The sequence below is a fragment of the Oratosquilla oratoria genome, chromosome 4 (assembly GCF_046742065.1).
Source record: "Oratosquilla oratoria isolate Oo_2021 chromosome 4, ASM4674206v1, whole genome shotgun sequence".
NCBI lineage: Eukaryota > Metazoa > Arthropoda > Malacostraca > Stomatopoda > Squillidae > Oratosquilla > Oratosquilla oratoria.
The window spans coordinates 76,657,369-76,667,368 of record NC_134780.1 but is presented as its reverse complement, the minus strand read 5'-3'; the positions used below and the strand labels follow the sequence as shown (position 1 = coordinate 76,667,368).

General features: G+C 36.8%; 1 protein-coding gene across 1 annotated transcript in view; it reads right to left on the bottom strand.

The window, feature by feature from the left end:
• The window catches only part of LOC143024924 (arylsulfatase I-like), a 31,900-nt gene that overhangs the window by 424 nt on the left and 21,476 nt on the right, over positions 1-10,000 (bottom strand). The gene's annotated exons all lie outside the window — the stretch shown is intronic.

Here is a 10,000-nt window from a genome sequence, read left to right as displayed (position 1 = left end):
TTGGGTCCTCATAATTTTTTTTTTTTTTTTTTTGGGGGGGAAGGGCACACCAACGGTATGTTGTCAGTAACGAAAAGGACATGTAAAGGATGTTATAATAACACATAACTGTTTGCGTTCAATTACCATCTCACCCTCAACTCCCACAACCTTGGTTCAAGTTTTTTACAAGATTTCCAAGAACAAATATGGAAGGCAATCATAGAAATACACGTGCGAACTCACCATCCAAGTTGAAGAGCCATGGGCCATGTATTCCAATATCGGGAGCTCCAACCTCACCAGTGACATACTTGAAGTTATCCCGCCTGCAAAAACATGACATGAGCTGTCATATCTAATGAATAGATAAAAGATGGATAAAAAAAGCAAAGAAAGGGTCCATCTGTAGGTTTTTTAAACTCAGCATCGCAGAGGACGCGAGGTGCATACCTACCTGATAGCCCCTTTGGGTTTTTCGTTGACAACATCAAGGTTATAGATGAAGTGATTTCGCGGTGACGGTGCGCCGTTCTTCAGGGCACTCCACTGAGAAAACCCGTCGTTATGGTGTAGCTCGTCTGCAGACATCTCCTCCCCCTCCATGGCTATGTCGAGAATGGTGTTGAACCAGTCTGTGATGTGGAATATCCCTCTATGGACTCTTGGCTCCAGGCCCAGAAGTGGAGAGTGGATGAGGGCGGGTACGCGGGTTCCACCTTCGAAAGAGCTCCACTTGTATCCACGCAGCGGAGTGTTGCCATCTGGACAGAGGCAAAATACCCAGTTGGGATGAGAGAGTCCCATACATTAGAGACATGTCGCAAGATGGACGCACGTTCCCTACAATGCAACCCTATAGATAAATGTCTTACGTAAATCTCCCAACTCCGCTCCGTTGTCTGACGAGAACATAATGACTGTGTTGTCATAGAGCCCTTCTTCCTTCAACGTGCGTACAACCTTTCCGATCGTGTCATCCAGGGCCGACAGCATGCCGTATCTGAGCCTGTCCATCTGATAGTCAATGTCCGGGTACAGATCTTCGTAGACTTCGGGAACCTGTGCAAAAGGATACCGTGCATACGATCAATGATAGCTCCCAGGAGCGGGTCATTAGAAGAATCGATCCAACAGGACTTGGATGATACCAGAAGTCTAGTTTAATTCAACATTCATGCCATAAAACCTCAATAGATGGCATTACCTCAAAGTAGTCCACATTGAAAACTATATACATAGGGGTATGAAAGAACACAGGAGGTAATATTTCTAGAGAAGGGTGTATACACCCGAAATTTTAGATATGTATGAAAAAAATGTCAAGCTCTCTGCTGTGTTTTACCTCAAATGGTAAATGGATGTTTTGAGAAGCCAAATGCAGGAAGAAGGGTTTCCCCTCTACCTTCGCGTTCCGTAGCAGATGCTCTGTGCGGTCCGCAAACAAAAACTGGAATGAAAACATCCGTATATTCAAATCAGACTTAATTTTTATTCTTATTTTATCATTTGATTTGTTTGTTTACCTGTTTATTTATTTTCTATCAAATTTGTTTATTTATTTATTTATTTTTGTTTTTGTTTTGAAAGATAGTTTTATGGATATCATGGAAGTCTAAGGCTGGCAGATGACCGATAACGTCCTTGGAGGAGTTTCTGATTGAGACAGGATTTTGCAAAATGCATCCAAATGAGATTACTTAAACTATTCCTTTTAGCCTGATTACATAAATATCTAAACTATTCTTACTAGGCTTGCAGCCCATAGTATTTTTAGTGAAAACGTGGTTCATGCCTGATTGAAAAGAAGGGTTAAAAAGAAAAATTTGAATGAAGCCAGACTGCACAGCTCTTTACAAAATGACTCTTTTTTCTGATTTACACGCACACACCTCATGGGCGAGATTCGAACTAGGATAGCTGAATTAGTGATCAAGAACTGTACCACTGCACCGTCGAGCCATATGTCTATTTATAAGCGCGGCTATTAACTATTTTCATCATATTCTGACTGTGCAGTAGAAAGGCCTCAACCTTGGCCAAACATCAAGTCATTGTAGAGCATCATTTCCCAACCTGGAGTACTAGTACCCTCTGGGGGTGCTGGGAAACTAATCATACATTTACTTTCCTTTGTCCTTTTGGTAATAAGATATTAGTTACGGGCGTGCTGGAATGCTCAGACCTGACCACAGAGGTGCCCTTAGGGTCGGATGAGGTTGGGAAACGCTATTGTAGAGAAACACGTGACTCACCTCTGAGTAGCTCCCCTTTGTTTCCCAGGCCACTCGATCTTGGTCCCTAAAGTCAAAGCCTATCGGGGACTCGTCTGTAAAGGCGATGCAGGTGTGAAGTTCGGGAGAGAGAAATGGGAGTTCGGTGAGGTGAACACAGAAAACGCGAGTATTCATTCCCTTGAGTTTCATCCTGGTAAAGAGCTTACCACACTGGATTATTTTTCATCCAATCTCTGATTAATCGGCAGTACTGCCCATCTCCATAAGTTTTTCTGTCGTAAAATCACTATGGCAAATTATTTTTTTCTCAAAAAAAAAAAAAAAAAAACACCAGAATGAGATATATGGTGGAGAGAAATTGTTTTCCTACAGCATATTAGGTCCTTCCCGAAAGCTGCAGATTGCAAACATATTCCAACAGTAGGAAAGAAAACAGCCCAATGTGATAACGCGTTAAGGAATAAAAAACGTTTTCTGTGCTTACCTCACCACCTGGTGGATGTGTGTATATATATATATATATATATATATATATATATATATATATATATATATATATATATATATATATACATATGTACATATATATATAAACCTAATTAGTTCCATTAGGGTACAAGTCGATCGAATTTGTCAAGGAATAACAAGTTACATTAATGTAATGTATGATTTAAAGAAATCTGGTTCCACTTTAAAAAAGATAACTGTTGATTGTGAATATTGAATGCAGCTCAAATGACACATCACTTCTCCATTGAAGAGAGGGTTTAATAACTAGAATATGGTGACAGGTGTAACCATCTTGCCCTGATTCTGATATACGAAGTGCATCTGGTAGCAGACTTACATCCCATGGTCTCGTGCGTGTAGTAGTGCTCGCCATAGGCATAGAAGCCATAGTGCGTGTCGTAGCCTCGATGCAGCGGCGTGTAGGCCACATCGCAAAAGCCCAGATGCCACCTGTGATGCAATGACAAATTGTTGTTTTAATCTAATGTTATTTTGTTTTCAATCTCATCGTGTATCTAATTTGATTTTGTTTTATATAATATTTCATTCTTGTTTAATTTGATCTTATGGTTTCTTTTATTTTGTATTTTGTTTTGTTTCACTGCATTTGGTTGTATTTTCAATCATATTCTATTTTATCGTTAACATTCCCATCTGGAGATGTTATCATTCTCATCTGACTGCAAGTTATTGTACGGTTAAATCTGCTCAGTAACATGCAGCTGATAATTTAGGGTCTATATGGGGCACCCCTACGAACCAGAGTCTGTGATAAAGGAATTATCTACTCATAGAGAAATTATGCTACTTTATTATACTGCGACTGTCTCTGATATGCTGCCCCCCTCTCTTAATACTGTCCTGTACCTCTTTTCTGAATATATTTTCCCATTTTCTCCTAACTCCCACCCTGTAGTAGGGTAAAGAAGACGGAGTGATTGGACCTGTAATCTAACGGGTACATTCCAATGAGAAGTCAAGGGATAAAAGGGTCTGGAAGGAGTTTTCCAACTAGTACCCTAATGTTTAGGTCTTTTAATGTGTTTTAAGATGGATGTGTTGGCATAAAGTGAAACAAAGTTGAAAGAGAGGGATGAGATTGATTTTGGGAGTGTAGTGGGGAGGGTGTTGTGAGTGATGAGAGGATGAGGGAAGGAAGGGGTGGCTATACTAGTAAATGAAGAAATAGGTAAGCATGTGGTGGAGTGAATTTTTTTTTTTCAAGGTTAATGTGGTTGAAGGTGAAATTAGGAAGAAAGATGTGGGTGACTGTAAGCACATATTGGCCTGGTAGTGAGAAGAGTGTAGAGGAAAGGGAGTCTTTTTGGATAGATTCAAATGAGTTTGTAGAGAGTTTTGGAAGGAATGTGAATATAGTAGTATGGGGAGATCTTAATGCTAGAGTAGGGGAGGAACCAATAGACGAAGTGGTTGGGAGGTGTGAAGTGTCAGGTAAGAATAATAGTTGACAGTTAATGGTGGACATGTGTTTAGAAAGACAGTTGGTGAAAGCTAACACAGTTGTAGGAAAAAGGTCAAGCATAAGTACATATGGGAGACGGTGGTGGATGAAAGTGTGGTTGATAAGACTTTAACTCTTAGCATACGATGAAACCTACGTAGGTGTCATGATGGGTGAGCGGGTATAGGAGGATGTTGGCTTCGGAATTCTAATTATATTTATTTTGTAGTTGTAACTGAGTTACCCCCTTAGTCTGTGAATAGGCTTGATGACGTATTCTATGGTTTAACATTCTGGGTGAAAGAGAATGAATATAACAGTTGTAACTTTATATTCTATAATGCACGTTTTGTGATGCATCATCATACATCTGGCAGCCTAATGTGCATGTGGATATTTGACTCGTATTGAAGAGGTTAATGGACTCTGTAGTGGTATCCAGGAGAAGGGTAGGAAGAGTTATGGATGTCCATGTTGAGTGGGTCTATGTCAGATATTTTTTTTTTTTTTTTTTTTTTTTTTTTTTTTTTTTTTTTTTTTATGGGTGGGGATCTGAAAATGACCTGGAAGTAATCACAGAGGATATGTCCCCTGACAAACAAATAAACAAAACTGTCGGAGAAACCTATAACTTGCTAAGGTCAATAAAAGTGGCTTTTACTTACTTGGATGAAGAAATGGTAAAGAAAATACTAATTACACTAATAATTTGGAGTACTCAGTGACACTATGGTCACTCATTACTAAAAAGAATATAAGGAAAATTGAGAGAATCCAGAGAGCAACTACGAAGATGTCCCCAACACTATCAAAACTGTCATATGAAGAGGGATTGTCAAAGCTAGCATTGCCGACTCTGGAACAAACAAGAGAAAGAGGTGACTTGTTGACGATCTACAGAATTATGAGAGGTATCGAGGTCCTTGATAAAGAAATAGAAGAGGACATGGGAGGAAGCTCAAAAAGGACAGTTATAGAAGAGACCTGAAAAAGAACAGCTTTCCCCACAGAATGGTGGATGTATGGAACATACTAGACGAAACAATAGTGTGTGCAAAAACAATGCACGAATTTAAGAGCAAATTAGACATGGCGAGATACAAAGACGGGATAACCACGAGCGTTGCTCCCCGTGCCGTAAGATACAACTAGATAAATACAATCTCAATACAAGCTATGTTAAACACTCGTAGCTCATTTTTGGATGTGAAAAAGAAAAAGTTGGTGTCTTTAGGGGTTAACCCTTAGTCGGGAAAGAGGACGGAGGAGGAAGTAAGGGAAGGGGATTTGGAGACACCTACTTGCCGACGAGGTGCGTCGCGTAGCCGAGGTCCTTGAGCTTTTGGGACAGCAGAGTGTGGTTCACGGTGAGTCCAGTTGGTTCGGACTCGACCAGGACAAGCCGCTGAGTTAGTTAAAAGTTAGTTACATATTATCGTATTATCATTAACCATGGTAGATTCTAATTTATATTTTATCTATTATCATTATTCTTATATAATTTAATCATTCAGTTGATCATCCATTCATTTATCTATCTATTTGTTTAGCCTATGTCCTCATCTTCCTTCTTTGCTACCTCCCACATCTCTGCCACCATCCTCCCTTGCTGTTAATCAAGATTGCCCTCGCTTCTGGCTGAGCCCTGTTCCTCCTCTAGCACTTGCTAACCAACACAGCCTGCGACTGGCAACTAGGCGGAATCTAGGCTGTCACCTGTCTGCCGGTCTTGTGGGCGTAGAGACCCGTGAGGAAGGCGGCGCGTGAGGGCGAGCACATCGGGTGAGCGTAATACTGCGGCAGCTGGACGCTCGAGTTGTACAAGCTGTACAGGTTGGGCATGAGCACCTTCGGGTTGTTCCACGGCACCTCGTTCCAACCTTATCAAAATAGATAAACAAATGATTGGTATTGATGTTGTTGTTGTTTTTTATTTTGTTTATGTTTTTATTGTTGTTGTTATTATTATCATTATTATTATTATTATTATTATTATTATTATTATTATCATTATTATTATTATTATTATTATTATTATTATTATTATTATTATTATTAGTAGTATTAGTAGTAGTAGTAGTAGTAGTATTGTTATTATTATTATTAGTATTAGTAGTATTATTATAATTATTATAATTATTATTATTTCTATTATTATCATTATTACTATTATTATTATTATTATTATTATTATTATTATTATTATTATTATTATTATTATTATTATTATTATTATTATTATTATTATTATTATTATTATTATTATTATCATTATTGTTATTATTATTATCATCATTATTATTATTATTATTACTATTTTTACTATTGTTATTATTGTCATTATTATTATTATTATTATTGTTATTATTATTATTATTATTATTATTATTATCATTATCATTATTATTATTATTATTATTATTATTATTATTATTGTTATTATTATAGTTATCATTATTATTATCATTATTGTTATTATTATTATCATTATTGTTATTATTATTATTATCAATATTATTATTATTATTATTATTATTATTATTATTATTATTATTATTATTATTATCATTATTTTATTATTATTATTATTGTTGTTGTTGTTGTTGTTGTTGTTATTGTTGTTATTATTGTTGTTATTATTGTTGTTGTTATTATTATTATCATTATTATTATTATTATTATTATTATTATTATTATTATTATTATTATTATTATTTATTATTATTATTATTATTATCATTATTATTATTATCATTATTATTATTATTATTATTATTATTATTATTATTATTATTATTATTATTATTATTATCATTATTATTATTATTATTATTATTATTATTATTATTATTATTATTATTATTATTATTATTATTATTATTATTATTATTATTATTATTATCATTATTATTATTATTATTATTATTATTATTATCATTATTATCATCATTATCATTGTTCTTTATTCGTTTATTTATTTTTCTTTACATTGCCTCCCAGTTCGAGATTCTCTGTCATTCGGGTCATCCTTTTCCTCATTCTCTGTGTAGTCTGGTTTCTTCTAAATAAATACATAGATGAATAAATATTAACAAGTAAATGAACAAATGAATAAAGAAACACAAGAAAACAAAATAATTCAGTGAATAGAGAGGTAAATAAAGAAGCAGAGAAAACAAAAGAAAAGATACAAAGAAATGAAATAGAAAAGAATAAAATGAAAATATTTGTGGGAATCCACTCTCCTTCTGGGACGACTTTCTTGACTTTTATCATCACTATTATTCGTTTCATTAATAGTTTAGTTTATCTATGTATTTATTTATTTTTTAAAAGTACCATACTGCCGTCAATTATTTGTTTTGCTTTTAAAGCAGTGTCTGGCATGTGTTACGTCACCGGACATATGTGTATGTGTATGTGTGTATGATTCACCACGGTCTTGGATAACGTGCTGTACTCGTGATCGAATTCTATTCCCTTCCGTATGAGAGCCCAGAGATCATATACTATATGGTCCGATCTATAGTAATGCTGTGACCCCCCCACACACATACACACACACACGCAAACATACAAACACCCACACACACACGCACACATGCATACACACACAAACTCTTTGTCTAGGAGAGCGAGGTGCCGGCTCACATGCAGCGATGCTCAAATTTTGTGTCACATGAAGAATTGTCACCCCAGAACGCCCACATGAAGAACCGTCACTCCATGAGATCCCATCTGAAGAATTGTCACCCCAGTGCGCCGAATATCAACAGTGGAATAAAGATTAGGTTAGGTTAGGTTTGGTTGAAAAGGGTTATTGTAAGAGGCTGGTAGATAAAGGTAGACAAGTAAGGTAGATAGAGGAGTAGGTGGCGAGAATTTCATTTCTATGAGTAGGATGTTTGGTAAACAATAGCCAGATTTTAATGCTGATGTGACAATATGTAAACTAAGCCAGTCATGCATCGATATCGTGATTGCTTGTGTAAGCAGTATTTCTTAATACGTTGTAATAGTCTGATTGGAGAAAGGGTGGAGAAGGAGAAAAATTGATTGGTTCACGGGAATTAAGTCACGCCCTTAAGGGAGGCAGTTAATTGTAACAGTAAAAATTATTGGATGAAGAAGCTCGTGACGTCGGTGCAGAGGTGGCGTAGGGGGCGGATTGAGGATCCAAGTGGGGAGTCCCTTGGTGTAAATTGACAAACCAAGTGCAATATTATTTGGGAAGAAAAGAAGAAAAAAAAATACCTCTGTTAATTCACCCCATAAAGAAAAATTATTTCCTACAGAAAGATATGGTGAAAGACATACTTAAGACAGTGATGGAAAGTTGAAAGTGAAAGAAGAAATACAAAACCATAGAAGGGAACAGTAAACAGAGTTAAACCAGTAGTTACGGAAAGACGGAGGTAAAAGTTATGTTTGTTGTCATCAACTTATACAACCGAAGAATCGTAAACCCAGGAAGGCCCACATGTTCCAAAATTTTCAGACCTGGGTGGGACTCGAAGTCGGATCGCTGAATTAGGCGTCGAGAACGGTACCGCTGCACCGTTGAGCCTCTATGTGCGTGTGTGTATTTATCTAGTTGTATTTACCTAATTGTACCTTACGGGAAGGGGATCTACGCTCGTGGTGCCCCGTCTCTGCATTTCGCAGTGTCTAAATTGTTCTTAAATTCGTGTATGATTTTTGCACACACCGTCATTTCGTCCAGTTTGTTCCATACATTCACCACTTTGTGGGGAAAGCTGTGTGTGTGTGTGTGTGTGTGTGTGTGTGTGTGTGTGTGTGTGTGTGTGTGTGTGTGTGTGTGTGTGTGTGTGTGTGTGTGTGTGTGTGTGTGTGTGTGTGTGTGTGTGTGTGTGTGTGTGTGTGTGTGTGTGTGTGTGTGTGTGTGTGTGTGTGTGTGTGTGTGTGTGTGTGTGTGTGCGCGCGTGCACGCCATAGTGCTGTTATTGACTTCCACCCGTTCTTCTGCATAGAAGATATGTTCTCACTCTAATGTCCTCACCAATGTCGTCGCCTAAGATGAAGACAATGTTGTGAGGCTTCACTTCAGCTGCCATGACGCCGCCGTAGTGCGACGACGAGGCAAGGGCAGCGACCAATAGGAGAGCTGCGTTGGTCCACGCCGACCGTGCCATTTTCTGAAAAAAAAAAAAATATATATATATATCAAATCCTTCATACTTTCACAGACTTGAGATCCCTGTAGAATTTTGTTTTTTAAATAACTGAATCTTGCCACTACAATTTTTTTTTATGTATATGTGATCTATCAATAATCCTAATTCAAAGGAATTTTATATTTATGTTATTTAATGTGATTCGAATGTTCTTAACAACTATTAGAGTCAGAGATCACATCAAGAGTCATAACTTGATTCGTGACTCACAGCATGGTTTCTCCAAATCATGTGTGACTATTCCTTTGTCTTTTTACACTAAAATATGCAAGACGTCAGATAATAGTAATAGTTACAATGTTATTTTTACCTTGAGTTTAGCAAAGCGTTGGACTAGGTGTCCCACCAAAAACTACTAAATAAAGTAAAAGCCCATGGCATAGGAGGAAAAGTGTTTGAATGGATAGTTTAGATCAATGACAGAAACCAGCGGGTCAGCATAAATGGTGTAAATCCAAATGGGGAGTGTTTCATTGCTAGGACTTGGCATAGATGTGTAGAGGTGATACACTTTGGGTTTCCGTCCTATAGAAGGGATATAAATTCACTAGAGTCAGTACAGAGGAGAATGACCAAAATGATACATGGGCTCAGAAATTTAACTTACGAGGAAAGAC